The 22,771-nt window shown below is 48.5% G+C and overlaps 1 long non-coding RNA gene across 19 annotated transcripts in view; it reads left to right on the forward strand.

The window, feature by feature from the left end:
* LOC102991851 (uncharacterized) overlaps positions 1 to 22,771 on the forward strand; it is a 286,698-nt gene that overhangs the window by 181,792 nt on the left and 82,135 nt on the right. For 16 of the 19 annotated variants that reach the window (XR_008617324.1, XR_003679726.2, XR_003679727.2 and 13 more), the window contains 4 exons: positions 8,023 to 8,152; positions 18,103 to 18,183; positions 19,156 to 19,317; positions 20,665 to 22,731. This is a non-coding gene — a long non-coding RNA (uncharacterized lncRNA). The other 3 variants (XR_008617322.1, XR_008617318.1, XR_008617328.1) reach the window with 3 other exon arrangements.

Raw genomic sequence — 22,771 nt, forward strand, 5'->3', positions numbered from 1 at the left:
GCAGGCCCAGCGGCCATGGCTCACGGGCCCAGCCGCTCCGCGGCATGTGGGATCCTCCCAGACCGGAGCGCGAACCCGGTTCCCCTGCATCGGCAGGCGGACGCGCAACCACTGCGCCACCAGGGAAGCCCCATAAAGTTTTTAAACATAAAATAAGGTTTGGGGTACATTCACAGGCAGTGGCATTATATAACAAGTTTGTAAGGAAACTAAGATATGTGAGGTACATCCTTAACTTTTAAGATAGATGTCTTGAGGAGAAAACTCTAACGAAATACCCTATGGTGTTACTCTCAGGGATTTAAAAAAAAACAGAGGGCACAGAAACAATGTTTTAGGTAGATGGGGGGGATATTTTCCAGTACGGAATCTTTCATGTACTGATTTAATTGAGAGCCCTCTCATTTGAAACTGAAGTATGAATATCATCACCACTGTGGTGATAACAGTGTCAGTTAGCTGTGACCTGATCTGTACCATGACTAACCAAGGATTCCAGGTCACTTCGGTTGTATTTCCTCTGGCCTCACTGTTCCGCGGGCAGGATTAATAAGGAATATCTCATTGCTGTGTTCAGACCTCTAATTTTTCATTCATATAAACAATAGGTGAGAATAGACCTGACCCAACACAGGTGCAAGAGATTAGTAATACTAAACAGTAGGTAGCATTTTTAGCTGGGCCCCATATGTCAGGCACTGGGCGGAGTACTTTACTTGGTTGTCTGTTTCAATAAACAATCCTGTGTGGCAGGTGCTATTATTATACCCATTTTACAGCTAGGAAACTGAGGCACAGAGAAGTTAAGTTTTTTCTCCCAAGATTACACAGCTAGTAAGTGGAGGAGCCAGGATCAGATCACAGAAGCCTGGCTTCTAAACCCAAGCTCTTAATTTGTATCCTATTCAGTTTCCATAAATGACTCATATTTTGGAGGTATTTTTATCCTGCGGGGCCACTCAATTTCATTTAGTCAGTTATCTTTTGTAGTGGTTTTAATGTATTAGGGAGGATGGATGCAGCCCCCAAAGCTGCGCATTATCGTGCCTTACCTTGCTCTGGATCTTCACCTGGTTACAGCTTGTCGTTAACGATGCACGTTACCACAACCTGCCCCCACGGCTCCAGCCAACGCGCTTTTGGTAATAAGAGAGTAGTATGTCCAAAAAAGGTAATTAACAAAGCAACTATCCCAACTACCAAAAAAGCGATGAGGTGTGGCCCATGATGGAATCCCCTTTTTCTTTTATTACTGGAAATGAATAGAAACTCATTGTGCCTTCCAGTAAGTTCAGGCCCTATAATTTAAGCGCACTGTCAGGACCCAGAAATCTGTTATCTTGTGAGACTATTATTGCTTGGTAGGCTGACTACATAACGCCTCAGTCAGGAAGAGTGGGTTTTCCAGTGATATGGCACAAAGGCCCTTCGTGCGTTGGTCTCATCTTTTGGCATTACGCCATCCTTACCCCTATTCCATGGTCTCTGGTCTAGCCAGATGAAGCTGGTCATGTTTGCCCGCCGCGTGGAAGCTCTTTCCTTCCCTCTCTTCCACTACTGTTCCTTCAGATGAAACCTCCTCCAGGCAGCCTTCCCTGACTGCTCAGGACCAGGTCAAGTGCCCCACATGCTTCCACAGCACCCTCTGCTTACCCCTTTGTGCACACATCATACCAAGTTCTAACTTCCTGTTTCTTGTCTGTCTTCCCTGACTTGCGCTGGCCCTTTAAGAGCCAGGATTGGTATTGTTTACCTTTGGATAAACACGCTGACACACAAGACAGTGCCTGACGCATGGCAGGTACTCAACAAATGTTCGAATGAGAGAGAGGTAGAAACGACATACTTGGTGACAAGGGAAACTAATATATGAAATATCCAGTGTTGACAGTTCCTAAGGTACATTCATGATATTACCTGACTGAATTCTCACCACAACTCTGGGAAGTCAATTTCTTTAACCCCATTGCACTGATATGGAAACATAAGCTTACCCCGGTGCATATACACAGTTTGTGTATGTGCATATACACAGTTTGTGTATATGCAGGTCTTACGTTCTGACATACCATGTGAATATTCCAAGGCTGGTTTTAGTTCAGGTATTAGACTCTGTAACAAAGCAGTGTGTCATTCTTGTCCTCACCAAGTAGATCCAGAGGGGAGAATCAACAGGTTTTAATTTCTCTCCCTTTTAATGTCTTCCTTGGCATCCTCCTACCCCCCATCCCCACCCACGTTTCCAGTGAAAGCCTTACAGTGACCTGTGGTGGATCCTTTTCCAAGTTTCTAGGTGTTGACGGTGAATCTTTTTATGCGGACCAAGTTGGCTGCTGCTCTTATTTGGGGGAGGGGGGTAGTAGAGCTTTTGGAAAAATGGAGAACTGCGGGGGTTCTGGTAAAGCTCTTAAGCAAATTGAGTAAGATCCTGGTGTATTAGGGAGTACGAAATGAGCAGGGTGGGAGGTGTGTGTGTGTCTGGACACCGAGAAAGTGAGCAAGAGGCTATGAGTCGGGGGCTGGTTCGGTTGACAAGTAAGAGGCTGTTGAGAGGTTGCTGGCTGTGTAATTGACCAGTTGAATAGATCTTAATATCAGACTGGGGTGTTCTCCACGGGCCTGCCAGCGGGGGTGGGCTGGGGCAGGCGGCAGGGCAAGCTTAGTGAGCTGGCAGCATCTTGGACGCACAGAGCTAGGTATGACGGACTCACCTGGAATGCAGGGCCTGTTGTCATTTCCGTAAGCAGGTAACCCGCGGAATACAGAGTCAGACAGAGATTTGGGCAACGTTTCCTAAACTTTAAAAGTTCAGGATTTAATACTCAGCCCTGCTCTGTTCTAGATACTCCTGAGAATGCTGTCAAAGGGAGGAATTTTTAATTTCATGCAGAAATTAATTTTGCCACCACGATAGAACATTAGACAAAGTTCATAAATTCCTCCAGCGGTGGTTTGGAGTGTCAGTTATGGACGTCTCCTTTTGTACCTGGTTATCCACAGTAAGAAGCCATCCCAGCATTTTTTTTTTTTTTTTTTTTTTTTTTTGCGTTACGCGGGCCTCTCACTGCTGTGGCCCCTCCCGTTGCAGAGCACAGGCTCCGGACGCGCAGGCTCAGCGGCCATGGCTCACGGGCCCAGCCGCTCCGCGGCATGTGGGAATCTTTCCGGACCGGGGCACGAACCCGTGTCCCCTGCATCGGCAGGCGGACTCTCAACCACTGCGCCACCAGGGAAGCCCCATCCCAGCATTTTATTATGGTTTAACTGGGGCGTGGGCAAGGTCAGGATGAGATGGCGATGCAGTTAGAAGTACCTTCTACAGGACATTCACAGAGTGACTCAGGGAGGTCAAGGCAGGCTGGCATCATTGTTCATTCAGTCAACAAAGATTTCTTGAGCAGCTGCTGTGTGCCAGGCACTGGTCAGCACTGAGAAGATGATGACAGTGATCTCTGTCACCATGGAACTTGAGTAAGTGCCCAGAAAAGCAGTCTATTAAAACTCAGGCTCCATGAGACGAGGGGAAAGGTGCTCTATGATGAAAGAGGGCCTTCCTTTCAAGTGGTTCTGTGAGGAGGTGACTTCCAAGGTTAGAGCTGCAGGATGGGAAGGAATGTGTGGGCGGAGGAGTTGGGGGGAAGGTCCCAAGCACCCGAGAACAGCACGTTTAAGAGGCTCTGGAGTGGGAAATGAGTCTGGCCTTTGAGGATCAGGAAGAAGGCAGGTGTGGCCCAGGTGAGGGAGGGGCAAGCAGGTGCGGCCCCTCAGAGGCCTTCAGCTTGGTCCCTCCCTGCTCTGGAAGGTGTCCATCCCAGAGGTCTCAGGGACATACTCGATGATGCCCGGAAGTGTCCGCGGCCCAGGCACCCAGGCTCTTAGGAGAGCTCTTGTCCCCAGAAGACTGCCTGCCACTTTCCTCTCCTGATACTGTCACTTGTTGAGGGGACTAAACAAGGATATACAGCAAAAGCAGATTTTCGTGAAACCAGTAGTCATGTCAGGTGCCCCAAAGTGTGAGAATATGCCCACAGGACTATGCAGTGACTGTAAATGGAACTGGTTTTAAACCGATGATCTGCCCGCCGTACCGTGGGTCACACGTGCCAGTCTTGTGAGCGGGAACACAGCCAGGCCGGCAGGATTTAAACAAAAACCCTGGTCAGGGCTGCAGAGTGGAACCTGCGTGCTTGGCCCCCGAGGTTCTGGTGGTCCGCCGAGCGGGTGGAGCTGTTTCCGCGGGTGGGGCCGGTGAGGCCCTTTTCTTTCTTTTTTTTTTTTTTTTAATTTATTTATTCATTTATTTGTTTTATTTTTGGCTACATTGGGTCTTCGTTGCTGCGCACAGGCTTTCTCTAGTTGCAGCGAGTGGGGGCTACTCTTCGTTGTGGTGGGCGGGCTTCTCATTGCGGGGGCTTCTCTTGTTGTGGAGCACAGGCTCTAGGCACGTGGGCTTCAGTAGTTGTAGCATGCAGGCTCAGTAGTTGTGGCACACGGGCTTATTTGCTCCGTGGCATGTGGGATCTTCCTGGACCAAGGCTCGAACCCATGTTCCCTGCATTGGCAGGCGGATTCTTAACCACTGTGCCACCAGGGAAGCCCGAGGCCCTTTTCTGACGTTAAACCTCCTCCAGTCTGGGCCGCCCCAGCGAGCAGCCTGGCGGCCTCCTGCTTGGCGAGTCCCTCCCGAGTCCCGTGTGGGACGGGAGTGCTCCCCTGCGCTGCCCGTGAGGTCGGGGCAGGCCTCTGGCCACGCGTCCCTCCTCTTTCTCCGCGCACCCTCGCTCTTTGAATCACCTCGCCCCCATTTTAGAAGAAATGAACTTCGAAGCTGGGGAGTGGGGTGAGGCCAGGAGGAAGAGAGTGCTGGGACGTGTTGTGTAAACACTAGTCTTGATCCTTCTTGTCTTTTACTACCTGTAGGGGCCGGTGGACGCAGAGAAGCTGCTGGCAGGAAGGGCTCATTGTTCTCAAGGTTATGGGTTATGCAGTAGAGCAGAAGAGCTTTGAGGATGCAGGAGGAGGTCCGAGCAGCTTGTCCACAAGGCACTTTGCGCAGAAGTTTCCCTTCACATCAGGTCTTATTTGCTTGATTGTCATTAAGAACTCCTGTGCCAGCGTTCAGCTGGGTCTCTGCGGTGAGTCGTTATTGCCAGTCTGCAGTTAAAGTAAGTGATTTCCTTCAAAGGACTCTACTTCCAAAGTTTTCCTGGGATGCCAGGCTGAAGCAGGTACCCTTGGCGCCTGTTTTTGAATAGAATGTCATTATATCCTCGTCTGTACATTTGTACTCGAGTCCGTGAGAAAGAAAAAAAGGAGACTCTTCCGCCTTCTTTATCCAGTTACGAAGTGCAGGTAGACGGTGATGTAATAGATTTCTGTGGACCAGGCTGTGCTGAGCTTGCATCTGGGACAGTGACCAGACGGATGAGAGCAGAAGCAGAAGATATTTTTAGTCTGTCAGGGCTGCTCTGAGACACGGGTCCTTCCCCTACCACAGTACTTCCCAGCAGGACGTTCAGTGCCGGGCGCACTTGCTCTGGTTCCCTTCACTTCTATATTATGCTTTCAAATATTCATGAGGCCTGGTGGGTTGCCGAGTTGACAAAGCAGCTTTGAAACCCACACAGTTCAGCTCGAGTCTGTGACATGGCTTAGAGGGCCTCTCAGAGGGCGCTGTGTCCCACCCAGGGACCAGTGCCTTCCCTCCGAGGTGGGGTTTTCTCTGGAAATCGGGGCCTGGGGACATAGTTCACTCTCTTTCTCTTTTCCTACATTGAGGTGATTCAGACATGCATGGAAGTTCTGATGCTGACATGACCTCTACAAGTAGGTTCTTAAAATTTGGGGTGAGCCGATTTAAACCACTAGTAGCAATGGGAAATCAATTGAAAACTTCGGTGAGGTTATAAATCGAGTACAACCTGCGAAAAGTGATAAAAAGGAAGGGATCCTGTCCTGAACATACCAGCTGTCTCTAGAATCACTTTTGCAAGCTGGAGGACTTCTGTCTGTAGTAAGAAAAGTGTAGGTCAATTTCCATGCAAGGGTTTTTGCCTCTTTGGTAAACTTCTGCTTGGCTGGTCGTTGTTTTGATTGAAGGCTGGTCCGTCTCTCTGGCCCTCTGAGCAAGTGGTGCCAGTAAGAGCGCAGAAAGCACCACGTACTGTGTGGAGGAAGCACTGGGTGGGATTAGGAGGCCGGATCCCTGTCTCTTCCATCCAATCCCCGCCCCCTCCCCAATATCCATGCCAGCCTGTGAGCACCAGTGACCCTGGGAGGTTCCCGGGATTCTCCTGCTCCCTGTTGATAAGATGAGACAGGATATAACCTACAGGCCCTGAAGTCAGGCCACCTGGGTCCGCAATCCGCTTCTGCTACTTGTTGGCTGTGTGACTCTGGGCGCATTAACGTTATTTAATGTCTTGGTGCCTCAGTTTCCTAGTCTGTCAAATGGGAGTAGTACCTACCTCACAGGCTGCTGTGAGGCCTGAATGGGTTAAAGCGTGTGGAGTGCCTGCAAGGTGGTTTGCCTTTCTTGGGAAGGATCGCAAACGCTGGTTCCAGTGATGGAGTCTCTGTTACTTTCTCCTGCCTCTTCAGGCAAATAGACCTACGTGGTCACGAGAGCCAGTCAGAGCAAGTGACAACGCAGGAAGCCCGAGGGGCCTTGGGTTGGGGTCTTGGTGCCCTCTCTGTGCCTGCCTTCCTCCCTGGCTGCTTACACAGCAGCCCTTGCCACCCCAGGAAAGGCTCAGCCCCACGCAGAGCACAGGCCCCAGCAGCCCCCGCGCATAACTGCGCAGGGGGACACGGGGCCTCAGGTGGGCAGTGTTGCTGACCTGGGGACAGTGCCCCAGGGCCTGTCGAGCTCCCGGCAGCATGTGCCAGTTTCCTGCAGTTTCAAGGATCATTGTCAGACTGGGTCATGGGGCCAAGCTGTTTACTAGCTGGTTCTCCTTGGTGAAAACTTGCTGAAAACTTTTCCTTCTCAGTCTACATTTTCAAACGCCCAACACACTTCTCTGAGGGCTTGGCTGGCTACCCTTCAGATATCCCAGTGAGAGACAAGACCACCAGTTTTCGTGCCGCTCACACCTCTCCACCCCCCAAATCACCTCATACTCCATGCTTTCCACAGAGGTTCTCAGTGGGAGAAAAGTTATGTTTATGGGGCAAGTTCAGAGAGCTTGGGTCTCCTTTCCAGAATTTACTTGGTGGCTTTGCCCTATGTGGTGGAGAACCCCGTTCTCTTAAGTTTGGGTGGTTCCATCCAGCCTCCACCAGGAATTACACCTTTAAAGGCTGCCTGGGCAGGAGAGTCCAGGACTCCCTTGGGGGTTGGCGAGGGGCATCTATGAATCCAAGGGGAGAGCTGAAGAGGTGAGCAGTCCGGGAGGAGAAAGCCAGGTCGAGGGCAGATGAAGCTGTGCTGATTGCCTTGTAAGTCACAAACCTGAAGTTTTGTCAGATCTCTGGGTAAGGAGAGAACGAACCACCCTGAATAGATAACAGTGTCTTAAATTGACTTTACAAGGAACTAAGTTGAGAATGGTAGATATTCTTCATCACTCAAAATTGTTAGTCCAAAAGGCCTAGAAAAGGCCAGCCACTTGTGGTGGTTAAAAGCAAGTGCTCTCAGTTTTCTGCACAAAAACCTGGAAATTCTCTCCCTTCATCCTGGAGGGTCTGGCCATGGAATGGCTATGTGAGGCTGCCCCCTTGTGGCCAGCATCAGCAGTTGCGTGTGTAACCTGTTGCTGGAGGCTCTCTGAAATACAGTTATTTTAAAGGTCTTTTTAAAAGACTTTTCTCAGTTACTCTCTTTCTATGCGTGTGACTCCATATCCAGGGCTTAACCATTCTGCTTTGTTATCTTTCTAATTCCTACTTTGCCCTCTTTGGACTCCAAGGTCACTACTTTCCAATAAGCTCTTCCACTGGCCTCCCAACTGATCTTTTTAAAATGTAAATCTGATCGTCTTTCTCTTACTCAAAGCCCTTTAATAGCTCCTCCTTTTCCAGGTTCCAGTGCCTCGCTCAGAAGATCCCTGAGGCCCGCTTCTCTGCCCTGGACCGCGTCTTTACCTGTGTTCCTCTCTTTTCCTCGTCCGTTCATCTGCTGACACCTGTGCATTCTTAGGAGTCGTCTCAGGTATCACCTCCTCCAGGGAGCCCTCTGGATTACATTAGATAATGTGATGTGATGTAATAAGGGGGAGGGGAGGGAGAAAACGTGAGCACACCGTGTTATAACCAAGTGTTTTTCTTCCCCTCCCACAAGACATAAGCTACCTGAAAGGGGAGACTTTATTTCTCTGTGTCACAGTGTCTGGCATATCACTGTTGCTCACCACTATAGAGGGAATAAAGGGAGACAGGATAAAAGCAGGCCAAGACCCAGATCACCGACTGATTCCTCTTGGGCATGATGGAGCTCGGGAAAGAACTAAGCTGAGCTCCAGGCCCAAGAGCAAAGGCACAGCCAGTCAGTGCGGGCGAAGAGAAGTCCGTCACCTCGCGGAGCTGGCCAGCTAAGCTCTCCTTCCAGCCCGCCGTCCTGCTCCTCACTCAGAATGCTTCTGTGGAAGAGTCCAGGCTCCATGGCAGGACCCACCCACCTATATTGCACACCTTTTTGATACGTGCCCTAAGTACCGTCCAGAGTCTAGGTCTCAAGAATTATTTGCTGATGGACTTAATTACTTATTTGACAGGTGGCAAGAGCACATCCTGAAGTGTCAATTAAGATCTGTGTTAAATCAACTGTACTTCAATTTGTAAAAAAAGAACAGGGAAGGGAAAAAAATGGCGTGTGTTTCTGACCGTCTGTGGGTATGAGGCACTGCGCTGGCCTCTGTGGGCCAGCAGAGAGAAGGCATTGTTCTGTGCCTGCAAGGAGCTGACCGTCTAGCGGTCTAGCTGGGGAGAAGACAGAGCACGCAGGCCACATTAGGGAACGAGATAGCAGATGTGAACGTGTCACAGGCAGTGTGTGATTACTTGCCAAACAAAGAGCTCAAGAACGTGGTGGGGATTGAGCAAGATAATGTACGTCCAAGTGCCTCAGCCCTTCAGCGCCCGAGCCCAGCCAGCCCTGCCGTCCGCCTCTCTCTCACACCCTGTTGATCCACTGCATACGATGTAGGTACTCGGCCAGTGCAAAGCCCCTCATGCCCAGGCCCCGGCCCACCTCCCAGCCCTGTGTGCCCCCCAACCCTTCAACCCAAAGCTGCAGAGATACCGAAGAGAACTCGCCGTCTTATTTCTGTAGCGCCCACCATCCTTCCTTGTCCAACCTTGTCCCTCCGTTAAAACCCTCCTTTTCCTTTAAAATTCAGCCTAGAGTTCTTCCGTAAAGCCTGCTGGGTCTGCAGGCAGAGCTCCTTCCACGTGCTAGGCGGCGATGCTCGTGTGCTTCTGTCCTGCCAGGGATGTAAACTCCTGCCGCAGGGACAGTGTCTTTTCCCTTCATACTCGAAGCACCTGACACGCTGTCTGACGTGGAGCACACGTCCCTTAAGTGTTTGTCGTTGACAGAAAGGACTTAACACATTGGAAGGACTGCGTAAACATCGGCTGGCTTTGCACGGTTAAGACGTAAGTGCTGTGAGTACAGGAGAGGGTGACATGCCCGAGTGGTCCAGGGAGGCTCCGTAGAGCGAGAAGGGAATAGTGAACTGAACCTTCGCGGTTTTGTACACCTAAAACAGGCAAGGAATGAGAAGGATCCCGGGTGGAGTAGCTCAGTGTCTGTGGCTGCTGGCAACCCAACCGGCCTCTCAAAACAGAAAAACAGACCAGAGGGAGGGAGCCCCGCAGAGTGGGGCGGTGGAGGCATCCGATTTTAGTTGGAGCAGAGGGTTTACCTAAAGGAAGTCGAGAGAATGCCCTGGAGGAAGTTTGGACTTAGGTGGAGAAAAGACCTCAAAAGCAATGGGCTATCTTGCTGGCAGCGGACGCCCTTTGTTACTTTTGAAAACCATGGTGACTTGATCAAAGTGGTGTTGAAAGTGGGAGCTGCCCTGTGGCCCTGACTTTCTTTTATACTGCAGCCAGAGGCCCAGGTGGTGACCAAGATGCTTAGCCCCCAGGTGTGAAGCCCCTCTGCTACGCAGAGCCTCACCTGGAAAGGCTCTATAAACAAAGGTTTTCCTTCTGATGCTGCCCTTGACCTGGCTCTGAGCTGTTGATTCTTTGGGTCCATTCAGCTCTGTCCTGTCCTTCTACCCTCGTGACTGGCAATGACCTGGAGAGTGGCAGCACCCCTGCAGCAGGTGGCCTCCAGAGCTGAGTCACCGCCCTGGGAACGGTGCCCTGGCAAACCGGGAGCTCTCCACTTCACCCGGCTCTGCAAGGCTCTCAGGGTACCGCCAGAGCTGCGGAGAAAGCTTTATGCATCTAGAGTGTCACCGAGCTGATAGGAAAGTGAAATAAAGGCAATTGAAGACCAAAAAGGAAACTGTCCTAATGGTAGTTTCTAGCTGGTATCTTTGGCAAAGTACAAAGAGTTTTTCTCACAAGTATACTTATGGGCTGTGGTGGTTTTATTTGAACATACCAAAATTATCCATTTACGGATATCTTTAAGAATGGAATGAAGAGGATTTTAAAACGATGGTTTAAGATTCTGTTAGACCTTGTAAATTAAGAGAGCTTAAGGAATAAAATGATACGAAGAGATATCTTAAGCTGTCACTATTCTCGGAAATGAGCAAATGAGGTTTAGGGGTTCTTTAAGTTTTCTTTATCAATCATAGATACTCTGATGGCTGTTGTTTTTAAAAAATTATGGTGCTTTTAGTTCATCCCAGAGAAGATAAAAATGTAGTGTTGTTCTTGAAAGGAGGGTTGTTTTGTTTTTGTTTTTGATGTTTTTTTGTTTTGTTTAAGTCTGGCTTGTTTACTACACCAATGAATAGAGATGACCTCAGTCTAAAAAAACAAGTTAACCATAATCTCTCTCCCTTGCCTGGCAAAATAAGCCTTTTTCAAGTAGCAAAAGAATCGCAAGTCTGATCACCAAGTCATCATTTTAGCTGATTAGATTTTACAAAAGGCAAAACAGAAGGCTCTCTACATTTTCACAACTGAATAGCTCTTAGGAAATACTCCCAGCTTACTCAGTTCCTATAAGGCTGTAACAAGTCTGGTGACAATTAATCAGACAGTTGCCTGAATGCGAATGCTCTGTGTGGTTAACTGCACTGTGGCCACTGTGAGCTTTCAGAATCCGAGAAAACAGCATCATGTCTCTTGCTTTTTGAGCATGCACTACTTTAACTTAAAAAAAAAAAAAAAAGCTTCATTTTTAAAAATTTCACACATCGTGTGCCCAGCTATCTGTTCTCTACAGCTGAAGTGTCCCTGAAGGCAAAAACGCAGTCATTTTCTTGGGCAAATTGTCTTGAGCACTGGGTTTTTTCACATGCTCTGACCACCCTGGGGCAGTTTTCAGCGGGCCGGGGAACTCGCTGCTTAGTTGCCAAAGATGCTGTGAGCTGTGACCAGGAAGTTGGGTTTTCTCTGTTACTATCTTGTTTGCTTTCCGTGGGCCACACAAAACTATGGACGGTCCAAAGTGTTCCCGGTTTCTCGAAGGCAGGAAGAATTAATGCAGCTTCTACTAGCAACCAGAGCCATATCCTGATTCCTAAAACCTTTATGATCTCAGATCAATAAAGGCCAAATTGAAATGCATTTGGAAGTTAGAGGTCAGTTGATTCTAGAATCCATTCCAGTCGAAAGAATCTCTAGACTCACTGGATTTGGGCGTGCAGTTTGGAGAGAAGATTTTAAAAAGAGGGCAGCTTTATTCTTTGTTTTTTGACCTGTGTTGGACGGGAGAACTAATCTGCTTTGGGGGTAGAAGTTGCAAAGAAGCCAATCCCCGCGGCCATACAGAAAGGTGAAGGAGCATTCGCCCCGGGCTCGGCACGCCCGCCTGTAAGGAAAGCCGGCAAAGGGCACCAGCCTGACAGGCAAAGGGCACCAGCCTGACAGCGTTGAAGCATCCGAGCGTCAGAAGGCTCTTGAGAAGCACTCAGGCCCCGAGGAGTTAAAAGGCAGAGACAGCCAGTCAGCAGGTGCCCGCCTGGGCACGGATTTGTTCATCCTGCCCTTCGGAAGTCAGAGCCAACCAACATTCTTCATGGTTTTGAGTGATGCAGAGTGTCTCTCTCTTGGCAGGGCCACTTTCCACTCATGGGCTTACGCCTGAAGCCCCTTAGGTGCAGGCCAGAGTGGAGACCAGCCTCACGCTTCATGTCACATCTTAGAGTCATTTTAGAGCACAAGGGAAACTGTCACAGACAGCTGCTTGTTTCAGAGATGGGGAGACTGAACCAGGGGCCGCGGTCGGCCGGAGGTCACGGCGCGGGAAGCAGAGGCCGGTGGGAGCCGGGCCGCCCTCCTCTGACCACACAGCTCCTGCCCCAGCGTGGCGGGAGAAGCTGCTGCCCTTGGATGATGCTTAGAAAATGGCTTAGGTCAGAAAGGAGAACCTTATTTGTACAGAATGAAACAAATCAGGTACTTACTTGTGTAGACAGCTTCTGCCCAACCTCCTTTGTCAGCCTGGTGAATTTATTAGCTCCTGGGCTTCCAAAAATAAGAATAATAGCATTTCTGTCTGTGCCGAAATGGGAGACTTGATAGACCCCTGTCTCTCTTTTTCTTTTTTTGGATGAGAATTAACTTATTTCACGCTACTTTTTTTTCTTTTTTTTTGCGGTTCGCGGGCCTCTCCCGTTGCTCCAGACACGCAGGCTCAGCGGCCATGGCTCACGGGCCCAGCCGCTCCGCGGCATGTGGGATCTTCCCGGACCGGGGCACGAACGCCGTGTCCCCTGCATCGGCAGGCGGACTCTCAACCACTGCGCCACCAGGGAAGCCCCATGCTACTTCTTAATAAAACAAACGTCGACTCCTTCCCACAGGAGACAGAATTGAGCAATGTTCTGAGAGCACACTGCGCTCCTCGGGGCACTGAGTGAATGTGATGTTTAGAAGATGCTCTAGAAGCTTGCACGTGTCTCCTGGGAATAGAGTGAAGGGCGGTGGAGATGGGGCAGAGAAGCCGCCGCTGGAGGAGCAGTGACTCACCCTTCCTGCAGGCCGGGCCTCGAGAAGCCCACGGGAAAGGACTCGGTTCCCCGTGAGCCCCGGCGTGAACCAGTGACCCCTGCTGGGCCCACGTGCCACCATGTCCTCCGACACTCCTCCCACCACTTCCGTGTCCACAAGAGCTGCAGAGAAGGACATGCCAGGTCCCTAGGTCTCTGCCAGCGGCTTCCCCGATCCCCTGGGAGGACGATGTCGCCTGTCTTTGTATAAGGACAACACCCTGAACCAAGAGATGGATAGAGTTACTCATCTGAGGAGGAAAACCCAGTCAAAGGAAGTTTCCCACCCACGGCCTCGGTGGTGGGGGCGGGGGGAAGGTGCTTGCAGGGTCCTTCCAGGTGGCACGGAGGCAGCTGTTACGGATCGCTTTGTTGCGTTAACCGCAGGATGATTGAGTTAACTAAACATGTCAGAAGTATCAATGAAGCATGTCCGACAAGATATTTTCGTGGGAGGAGCTGTCCCGCAGTGCCAATAACAGTAAGTGCCACCTTCTGTCCTCCCAGCCCTGGGAGACAGGGCGGAGGGCATTCAGCTTGTGTTTAGCTTCTGAGCATGATTTTACGGGATGAATAACAACGTTTTCCTCCCCATCACCTATATTGTCTTCATTCTTAAGGTAGACAATTTATTTTAAAAAGAGGCGGCAAGAAGCGTTTGGCCGTGTCCCTGCCAGCTTTCCCGGGCATCGCGCTCCAGGGCGCTGGGCTGTCCCTCCATGTGCTGCACACACAGCTGGCCCCAGGGAAGGCCTGGGCGGTGGTTTAACTTATGTCTGCCTCGGATTTTTTAAATACTGGCTTTATTTGTATGGGCTTAAAAAATTATAATCTAGCAAATGTTTCAAATTTAAGCCGTGGGTAAAATTTTCCTAGCAGAAAATTACACGGTAAGCTGGAGAAATGGAATAGAAAGCCGCACGGGGTTCTCCTTAAGGTTTTTGTATTCTCATGGGACTCGAAGGTGCCTCGGGCCTCCAGAGACGAAGGGACAGGAGCGGAGGGTGTGGAGCTGCCCCTCCCCGAGTGTCCTGCGCACCTGCAGAGGGCAGCATCTGAGCTGCGCAAGCGCTGCATCTCCAGCTCATGTAACCCGGCGCCCCAGACGTCCGCATTCCCCACAGACGGAGGTACCCGTATACCCTATTCATCAAGGCATCCTGAAAAAGGGGCTCCCAGTCTCTCTGGGGAACCCTGAAGGAACCGACCACCCCAGTATATTCTTGCCGACCCCTCTGCGGACGTGGAGGAAGCCAGGAGGCCCTGGGAAAACTTATTATCCTGACCCCAAAATCTGGTGCCTCACTTGTGGGCCCCATAGCCCCTAGAGTTTCCCGTCCTGGAACCTAACCCACTGTCAAAAAAACTGCCTGCTTGTCTGGACCCCTGCTAGCCTGCTGAGGCCGTGAGGACTGGCGCCCTGTCTTGTTCACTTTGTGTCTCCAGCATAGTGCTTCCCATGTAAAATCCAACAAACATCTGTTTCTTCTGTTCTTCATAAATTTCGTGTGTTTTCTCATCTCCTGCCACCCCAGATCTCAGTTAACTTTCACTGTGTGAGTGTACACGCATGCGCGGAACACATACGTGAGCTCACACTCACACACACACACACACACACACACCCCGACTGCAGTCCTGTGTTGCCTCAAATCCCTGGCAGTCTAATTTCCCAAAGGCCCCAAATGCAGTGGCATTCTCCCATTCTCACTGATTTCACCTCCCTGCTACGTTTAACAATGCTAGCATCCCCTCCCGGAAACCCTCCTGTTCTTCCACCTGCCCACGTCACACCTGTGGAGCCCAGCTCAGGCTCCTTTCCGCTTCGAACCCCCCCAGCCGCCCCCCCAGCCAGCCCCACACTCACCCAGCCCTAAGTGGCTGCTGTGCTCTCCTCTGCATGCACCCTGCAGCAACTTACCTGTTCCACAGTTAGATTGTAAGGTCGTGTGCAAGTGCATCCACCTCATCTCCTTACCTGGTTTTCTAGTGTCTAGCCCAGTGCCGGGCTTTTAGGAGGCAATCAGTGAGTGCCTGCTGATTGATTTTGAAGCATCTGTCTTTATCAGTAGTACTGAGAAGTGACTCGTGGCTCTGTAGCACTGCTGTTAACCCCTCAATGAAAGACATGACTGTCCCAACCCCTCCCTCGGACGTGGCCCTAAGTTGGCCCCCATACGAGCTGTTTTCCTTTGGAGCCCTTGTTACATCCTATCATCATCTGTTTGTTTACTTACACTGGACTCACCTGCCTTGCTTGCTCTCGTGTCCTCTGAGCCTCATTCAGCTCCTGCTACGTTGTAATCTCGGTGAATCCGTGATGCGTGAATAGATGGCGCAGAATATCCTCATCCCAGTTTCAGATTGTATCTGTCTTTTCTTTTCTTGGACTCTCGACTCCTTGCTGCAACATCCCTTGGCTTATGTGCTACCCTTTCCCGCCAGAGAAGCCCCCAGCCCCACAGGTTCTGTGTACTGATGGCCAATATTATTTCAGTCTTTCACACCAACTTTAACATATTGATTATAATGCCTTAGGAACTGTTATCCAGAATGTTCGATGAGCCATCCCCTCACGGGGAAACTTGGGGGTGATGGGGTTAGTTGACATTTATTGAAGGTCTGTGTACCTACCGTGTGTCTTATTTGAGTTGGTTATATTTTCACAACTCTGAAAATTAACATTTTTATTTTCACTTTATAAATAAAGAAACTAAAGCTCAAAAGGGTTAAACTGTGTGTCCAAGCTGTGTAACAAGTGACAGAGGGAAAATCTGAATCCTGGTCTTTCTGATCTCAAAGCTTATACTGCTGTCTCTCTGTTCCCAGTTAAATGGGCCATTAAATGGGATCTTGCTTAATAGTACTTGAGGGTAAAAAGGCAGCGCGTAAGTACTAACTCAGATAAGCTAATGCTCATGAGGAAAGTCAGAGATAAGGAAAAGATACTCATTGGTAGGTTGATTCTAAGCAGGGATTGACAGAGGTCAGCTTCTAACACCTTAAAAGTTCAAAAGAGTGACCGCTGAGCACCTAAGAAGACCACCTTTGGGGGCTCTGTGACGGGGCTGTCAGTGGAGAGTGTAGGTTGACCCCTGACCCCACCCCACCCCCCGAGAAAGCAGCAGGAATCCCGTTAGTGAAGCATGCTCACTGACTCTCATTCTCCCCTTTGGTGATGGGCTCAGTACAAGCCTCAGCACCATACTTAGATTACAGCAACTGTAGAAGGCACAGACTTCCACTGCTCACGGGAAGGGGAAGGGCAGAGAAGTTACGGGAAGCTGAAAATGCCTCTGTCAAGCTTATATCCTCATAGTTAAGAAACCTTAGCACCAACTCATACAGTTTTCTTGACCAAACCTTTTTGTGCTCTGGTCTCCCCAGCTGCAGATGATGTCCGTGCATCTAAGTCTTAAGAGGCTGCAGGCACAGGTCCCAAGTTCCTCAGAGAAGTGACAGCAAGGATGGAAGAAGCATAGTGCAGAATTAAGCTTTATCACGTGCTTTTACAAGAAAAGGTCAATTGAAGGAGGACTTCCCAGCAGCTTAAATGAACTATTCCAAATACTTTTCCAAAGACTGAAAAGCTCCCAGAAAACAGCAGACTGGCATTCCCCACAGTCTGATGCATGTCTCAGCCACTGTCAAAAAGGGGAAGAGCTCCTCTCTGACTTGGGTCCTATCCTCATTTTTATGATCAGACAATTTTGGAAACACGCTATCATTTTATAACGTTGTTTAAATATTCCAGAATTGTGTGTGACTCCACGTCGGCTTGAATTGTGTGTGTTTACCCGGATAGATCTTCCTTCCCATGTGTACTTCTCCACTTGCTTGATTTTTTTAGATTGATTTTTCTGTTGTAAGACAGTACTGAATATACCTGTTGCTTTTCTCAGCCGTTTCTCTTACTGGTCAAGGTCCTCTTGAATTTCAATCCCAACTCTGAAGAATCTTCCTAACATAGTATGTCCCTGTTTTGACGGCATCTTGAAGCACCTGAGCACAGTCCCGCTCAGTAGCGCTCGGCTGAAAGGTCACACCTGTGAACCAGGTCGGAGTGTCCGCTGATGAGCGAGCCTGCTCCCTGGCCTTGGCTGTGTTTAAGTTCCTCCTCCAAGGGGTTGTAATCATTAACTTAGACATTTCAATAGGCAGTCACTTGACAAGACAGACTTTCCTGCATGGCACTGCTGAGTCACTCAGCCTCTTGCTGGCTGAAACGTGAGCGTTTGAGAGCCAGGCCTCCCTGAGAAACCTTCCTTGGAGCTGCTTCGAAGCCCTCCCAGGAGCTGGGCAGGTCCCATGTGCGGAAGACTCAGGCATTCCCTTGAACGACCAGTTTTCAGGAACGAAGACCTCGACGACCTGGGCTCCCGCTCCTGTGATGTGGTGAAAGGTGCTTTCCACCTTTAAAGTTAGACCACATAGGAGAGAGCGCCACCTTTAAAGTTAGACCACATAGGAGAGAGCGTCACCCGGATCCTGTTCTAGATTGTCCTCCGCCTGATTCCCAAGCAGGAAAAGGGCAAATTTACAGGCTTGTGCTGCCCTCTGCTGGCCCTCTGGAGTCTGTGCTGCTGCAGCAGGAGGTTGCAAAACCAGTTTTGGAAATAGAAGCCTCCTGTCCACGCTGCTTTCATGCCTTTCTCTGTGACTGGAGGTATAGGGTCCATACAGTGCTTTATTTCATAAGACATCTAGCTGAACACACCTTGAGGGGCTGTGAAATGCACGCAGCCACACCAGCTTCACACAGAGAGAACTCCAGCTTGAGGAGGTGTGTGCTGCTCGCTGGGCAGGAACTTTCCCAACCTGTGTGTCTCAAGCAGGAAAGAGAAGGTGCTCCTTTTTCCTTCTTCTAAAAAATTCATCTCTTTATCACACCGGTGGAGTAACGAGAGAAAACAACTGACTTTGTTTCCTCTGTCAACTCTGGGATATTTCCTAAGGGCTCATACTGTCTTTTAAATTCCAGGTGCTGATCTTCTGAACAAATGCCCCCTGAGGATTTCTGTGCCTGGAAAATATCTGTCTACAGATTTCTTTGACACCCTATGTAAGTAGAGGCTTGTGCTCAAAAATCAGTCTCAAGGGAGCTTTGTTTTATTTTGTTCCTGGAGGATCCCCCAGTAAGTTTTTCTAGGTGGTTATCAGTGTTTGATCTCGTTTTTTTTTTTATCTGAGACACTCAACTTCCAATTTACTATCAGAAAAAGTCTATAACATGAACTTCTGCTTAAAATGAAAGGTATGGATCCCATATTCAGGTCTCAGAATGGGAAGAGGAGAAGGCAGAAAATATTAAAACCACCCACTTCGGTCAATTCAGTTGGAGATGCCATTCGTAGATCGGAGGGCAGCTTTTCGGGGTTTAGTATTCGTCAGACTCCTCTGTGGTTAGCGACTGTGGGATGTACCCCATACAGCTCAGGGTGTGGGCGCGGGATCCGGGAGCCCTTCCGTTTGGGAGCCGTGACAGATCTCTTAGCCACATCTCTGCTTATAACAGGCTGAAGGAAAACCGATTTCTTATTTTTATCCTTGTAACCGTCATTTATTGAATGTGTACACTTGCTATTTCTAGTTCCACTTGCTTCTCCTTCTCTGTCTTAATTCTCACAACAACCTTACGTGGTAGGTCTTGTTATTACCCTGGTTTCACAGATGAGGAGACCGAGGCACAGAGAGTCAAGTAACTTCCCCCGGTTTGTGCGGGGAGCAAGTTCCAGAACTTGACATTCCAGCCCTGCGTTGGACCATCCCACCACACTGCCCCATAGAAACGGGCAGCTTTGGAGGACGAGCTGGCAGGCTGTACCTGGAGACGGTGTTTTAGCACTGCCACAATCCCATGCGGGAGGGGGCTGCTGGACTTAAAAAGACTTGAGCTTGCTTAAGACTAGGAGGAGAACAAGGCTTTAGAGATGATGTGACTTGCTTAAGGTCACGCTGCAAGTCAGAGTATAGCGGAGGGTCTGGGGCCAAATCCTACCGGTTTCCAAGTTTTCTCCTTCCTCCTGGTTGTTAGGTGCCGCTTCTGCTGTTCGGGACGAAAGCTGGTTTCAGTGGTTTGCTCGTGTGCTCATTGATGAAACCCTGCACCTCAGAGCCCGTTTATGTTCAGAGGTCCACATGGCCATGTGAAGATTGGCCGTTACAGTATCTATAAAGCACCAAGCAGCAAAGCATGGTGAGTAAGAGCCTGGGCCTGGAATCAAGCAGAGTGGAGTCTGAATCCTGGTCTTGCCATTCCTAAACTTTGTGACCAAGAGCAAGTGCTGTACCCTCGCCATGTCTCTGTTCCTTCACCTGAAAAATGGAAATAACGCCACTAGCCTTGTAGGTGGTTGTGAATGATGAGAAAATGCATAGAAAGCACGTAGCACAGTGTTTGGCACAGAGTAAGTCTTCCAAAAATGGAAGCTGTTATTATTTACCAGAGTACCTTTCCATCCACTTCGCAGTTCATGTTGGCCTTCACTCTGAAAAGGCACTGCAGCGTCCTGATCCATCTAATAAAACAATATTTGTGTGTAGTGCTTTTTAAAAAATTACAGTTGTTGCCATATACGGAATTCCATATGCCTCTAAGAACCACTGCAGGATAGGAATTTGTATCTCCATTCTCTAGATCGGCATGCTAAGGCTCAGCAAAATTAAATGATTGCCCTACATCCCATAGCTAGTCAACAGCACAGCCAGAACTTCAGCTTGGAGCCAGAGCTCCAGATCCTGCGCTACTTATTTATCTGCTTCCTGTAAGAAAGTATTCATTAAAGGCATGTAAGTCAACAGAGAACTACTTCCCACCGTACGATCCAGCACCTTCCAACTGATAACAGTTGCATCTTTAGTCTGGCCTGAATATTTGGGTTAGGACTCTTGTATTCTGAAATCTGTAACGTTCTGAAGCTACCTTCTTTAAAGAAGCGTCATAGTCAGATACTGTCTCCTTGTGAAATATCCTCAAGCCCCAGGGGATGTTATCTTAATCCAGTTTGCTCGTGCAAGAACAGACTGGCATTTCACTTCAAGGAAGACAGCGTGTTTCCACTGTTCTGCTTTTGCCACACAGGAGTTACCGGTGTGGCTTATTGATTCACATTTCAGGCTCTAACTTCCCTATCAGATCTGGAAGAAAAAAAAACAAAGAATGGCAGCTTGCTCCAAAACAGCATGAAGTAAGGAATCGCAGGTGGGATTTTGAAATAGAAACACATTCTTGTAGCCCCTGTGCCCAGAGACACCAAGGAGGGATCTTGTTCTTGAAAGGTGATCACTTTAATGTGGAGGTGGAGAGTTTAACAATGTTAAGTGTGTGTTCTGTGTGTAAGAAAGAGTTGTTAAAAAATAACATTCCTTTCAAACGATGCAGTACCTTAAAACTGTCAATGGTTAAAATAGAGACACCCTGAGTTACAGAAGTTCAGCCCTGCCGTCTCCTGCCCTGAAAATACAGAACAATCAGGTTGATTGTTGGAGGATGGGGAGGAGTGGAAACATGCTGATGTTTACTGAGTAAAATCTTTCCTTGCAGTTGACTGTCACTGAAAGACTCAACAAAGTAAGCAGATACCACATGCTGTCATCCTGTTTACTTCTGTACGTCCTGGAAAGAGAATGAACGAGCCCCTGTTAATTTATCAACTGGTTTGTTTTTTTTTTTCACTTCCCTACTAGTGAACAATGCAATTTTCTTCTCAGTGTTAATTTGATAGCCAGTCTGCCCATGCAGACCGCTTTGCAGAAAACCGACCTCTTGCTGGACGATTAAACACAAACAGAGGTCCAACTCAAGATCTCTAATTCACTGTATTTTGTTTAAGTCATTTCACAGTCACCAACTAGATACCTCAGTTTCGCCCCAAGGGCTTACAGACTTCAGAGAAGTATACTATGTGACTGATCTCTGTGCTAGTAATTACTCTTTGTCTGCTGAAAATGCCTTCTCGTGTGAAGAGACATACATGGGAAAGAATATATCCACCTTCGTTCTTTGCTGAATTTTTTGAAAAACATACTTAAAGGATAATACAGAAAACTTACCATATCTCTTTGTTTCTGCTCAGGTAACAGAATGGTATGGTTGTATATGTGTGTGTGTGTGCGTGTGTGTGCGTGTGTGTGCGCGTGTGCGCGCGCGCGCGCGCATATATGTGCATGTGTGGGTGTGACATATTTGATGTATAAGATATGTATGATCTTATCAGTCATAAGTAAAAGGAAGAAATTCACTCTTCAGGGAAACAAGCAAAAAAAACCCCAACAAAACAAAAAAACTTCTAAGTGGCAGTAAGCAAAAGCTGTAACTAGTCATTTGTAAAAAGTAAGCAGACCTTTTTGTTCTGGATTTTGAATTTTTTAACTAATGAGAACAATCTGGCTGCATCTTGCATACTTCAGTCGTTGTTATTATCGATTACAATAGCATATCCAGAAGGATACAGGGGACCCCTAAATTAATCACAAAATTCGTGAAATAGTTATTTGAGAGTGCCAGTGATTCTTGGCACTTTTTCAAGTTTAAATGCTTGACTTTATTATCCAGTTGAAATATTTAACTGCCTGTCACTTGACAAAATATGTGCATTTGTTTGCAGTTAGTGAGCTACTTTGATGAAGTTAGTGACTGCTACCCAGTTCTGCAGCCCATAGTGTTCTATTTCCTTATTTAAAGAGATGAAAAAACTGTCCTAGTAGTGGTAGGCCCGTGCAGTGATGCTTTTCCATTGTGAAGGGTGAGTCTGCATTGGGATCTCCTATTGAGGGGTAAGTGGCCAAGCCTGTCAGGGGTAAGAATGGGAATCAGACCTGAGCTGAAACCCCTGTCCCTCCTGGCTTATTAACATCCTGCTGAACCCACCTGAAATCCTCAGCCACAGGCACATTGTAATTGGCTGTTCTTCCCACAGTCATTTGATGTATGAGGAAAGTTAAAAAGAAAAGCTAAGTTTCTGTTAGTTTATTTAAGCAAAGAAAGCAGAATAAGCGAACGGTACAGCCAAGATTAGAACCATTCTCACAAGGTGACGCTATCATGATAAAACCAAAAAAGGGTGGGGAAATGTTTTAGGTTAAAAGAAACCAAAGAGTCTTAATGAGTGAACCTCAACAGGAGTTGGGGTTGAAAACAAGTCAGCAAAACCACAAAAGAAGTTTTTTTGGAGAAAGTGGGAAAAGTTGGATATAGGCTACACGTGAGATGATGCTAAGAAATTGTTAATTTTCTTAGGTATGAATAAGATATTGTAACTATATAGAAGAATGGCCTTATTTTTTTTAGACCTGCTCAAGAAGTTAGGAAAACTGTCAGGATGGTTCTTGATTTACTTTCAAATGATTCAGCAGAAAGTATACATATGTTGTACATGTAGATAACATCACTAAAGCAAAAGTGGCAAAAATGAACAGTTATTGAATTTAGGTGGAAGAAATTTAGGAATACATTTATTGTCATTCAAAGTTAATGTATGTCGGGGCTTCCCTGGTGGCACAGTGGTTGCGCGTCCGCCTGCCGATGCAGGGGAACCGGGTTCGCGCCCCGGTATGGGAGGATCCCACATGCCGCGGAGCGGCTGGGCCCGTGAGCCATGGCCGCTGAGCCTGCGCGTCCGGAGCCTGTGCTCCGCAACGGGAGAGGCCAC

The sequence above is a fragment of the Physeter macrocephalus genome, chromosome 5, assembly GCF_002837175.3.
Source record: "Physeter macrocephalus isolate SW-GA chromosome 5, ASM283717v5, whole genome shotgun sequence".
Lineage (NCBI taxonomy): Eukaryota > Metazoa > Chordata > Mammalia > Artiodactyla > Physeteridae > Physeter > Physeter macrocephalus.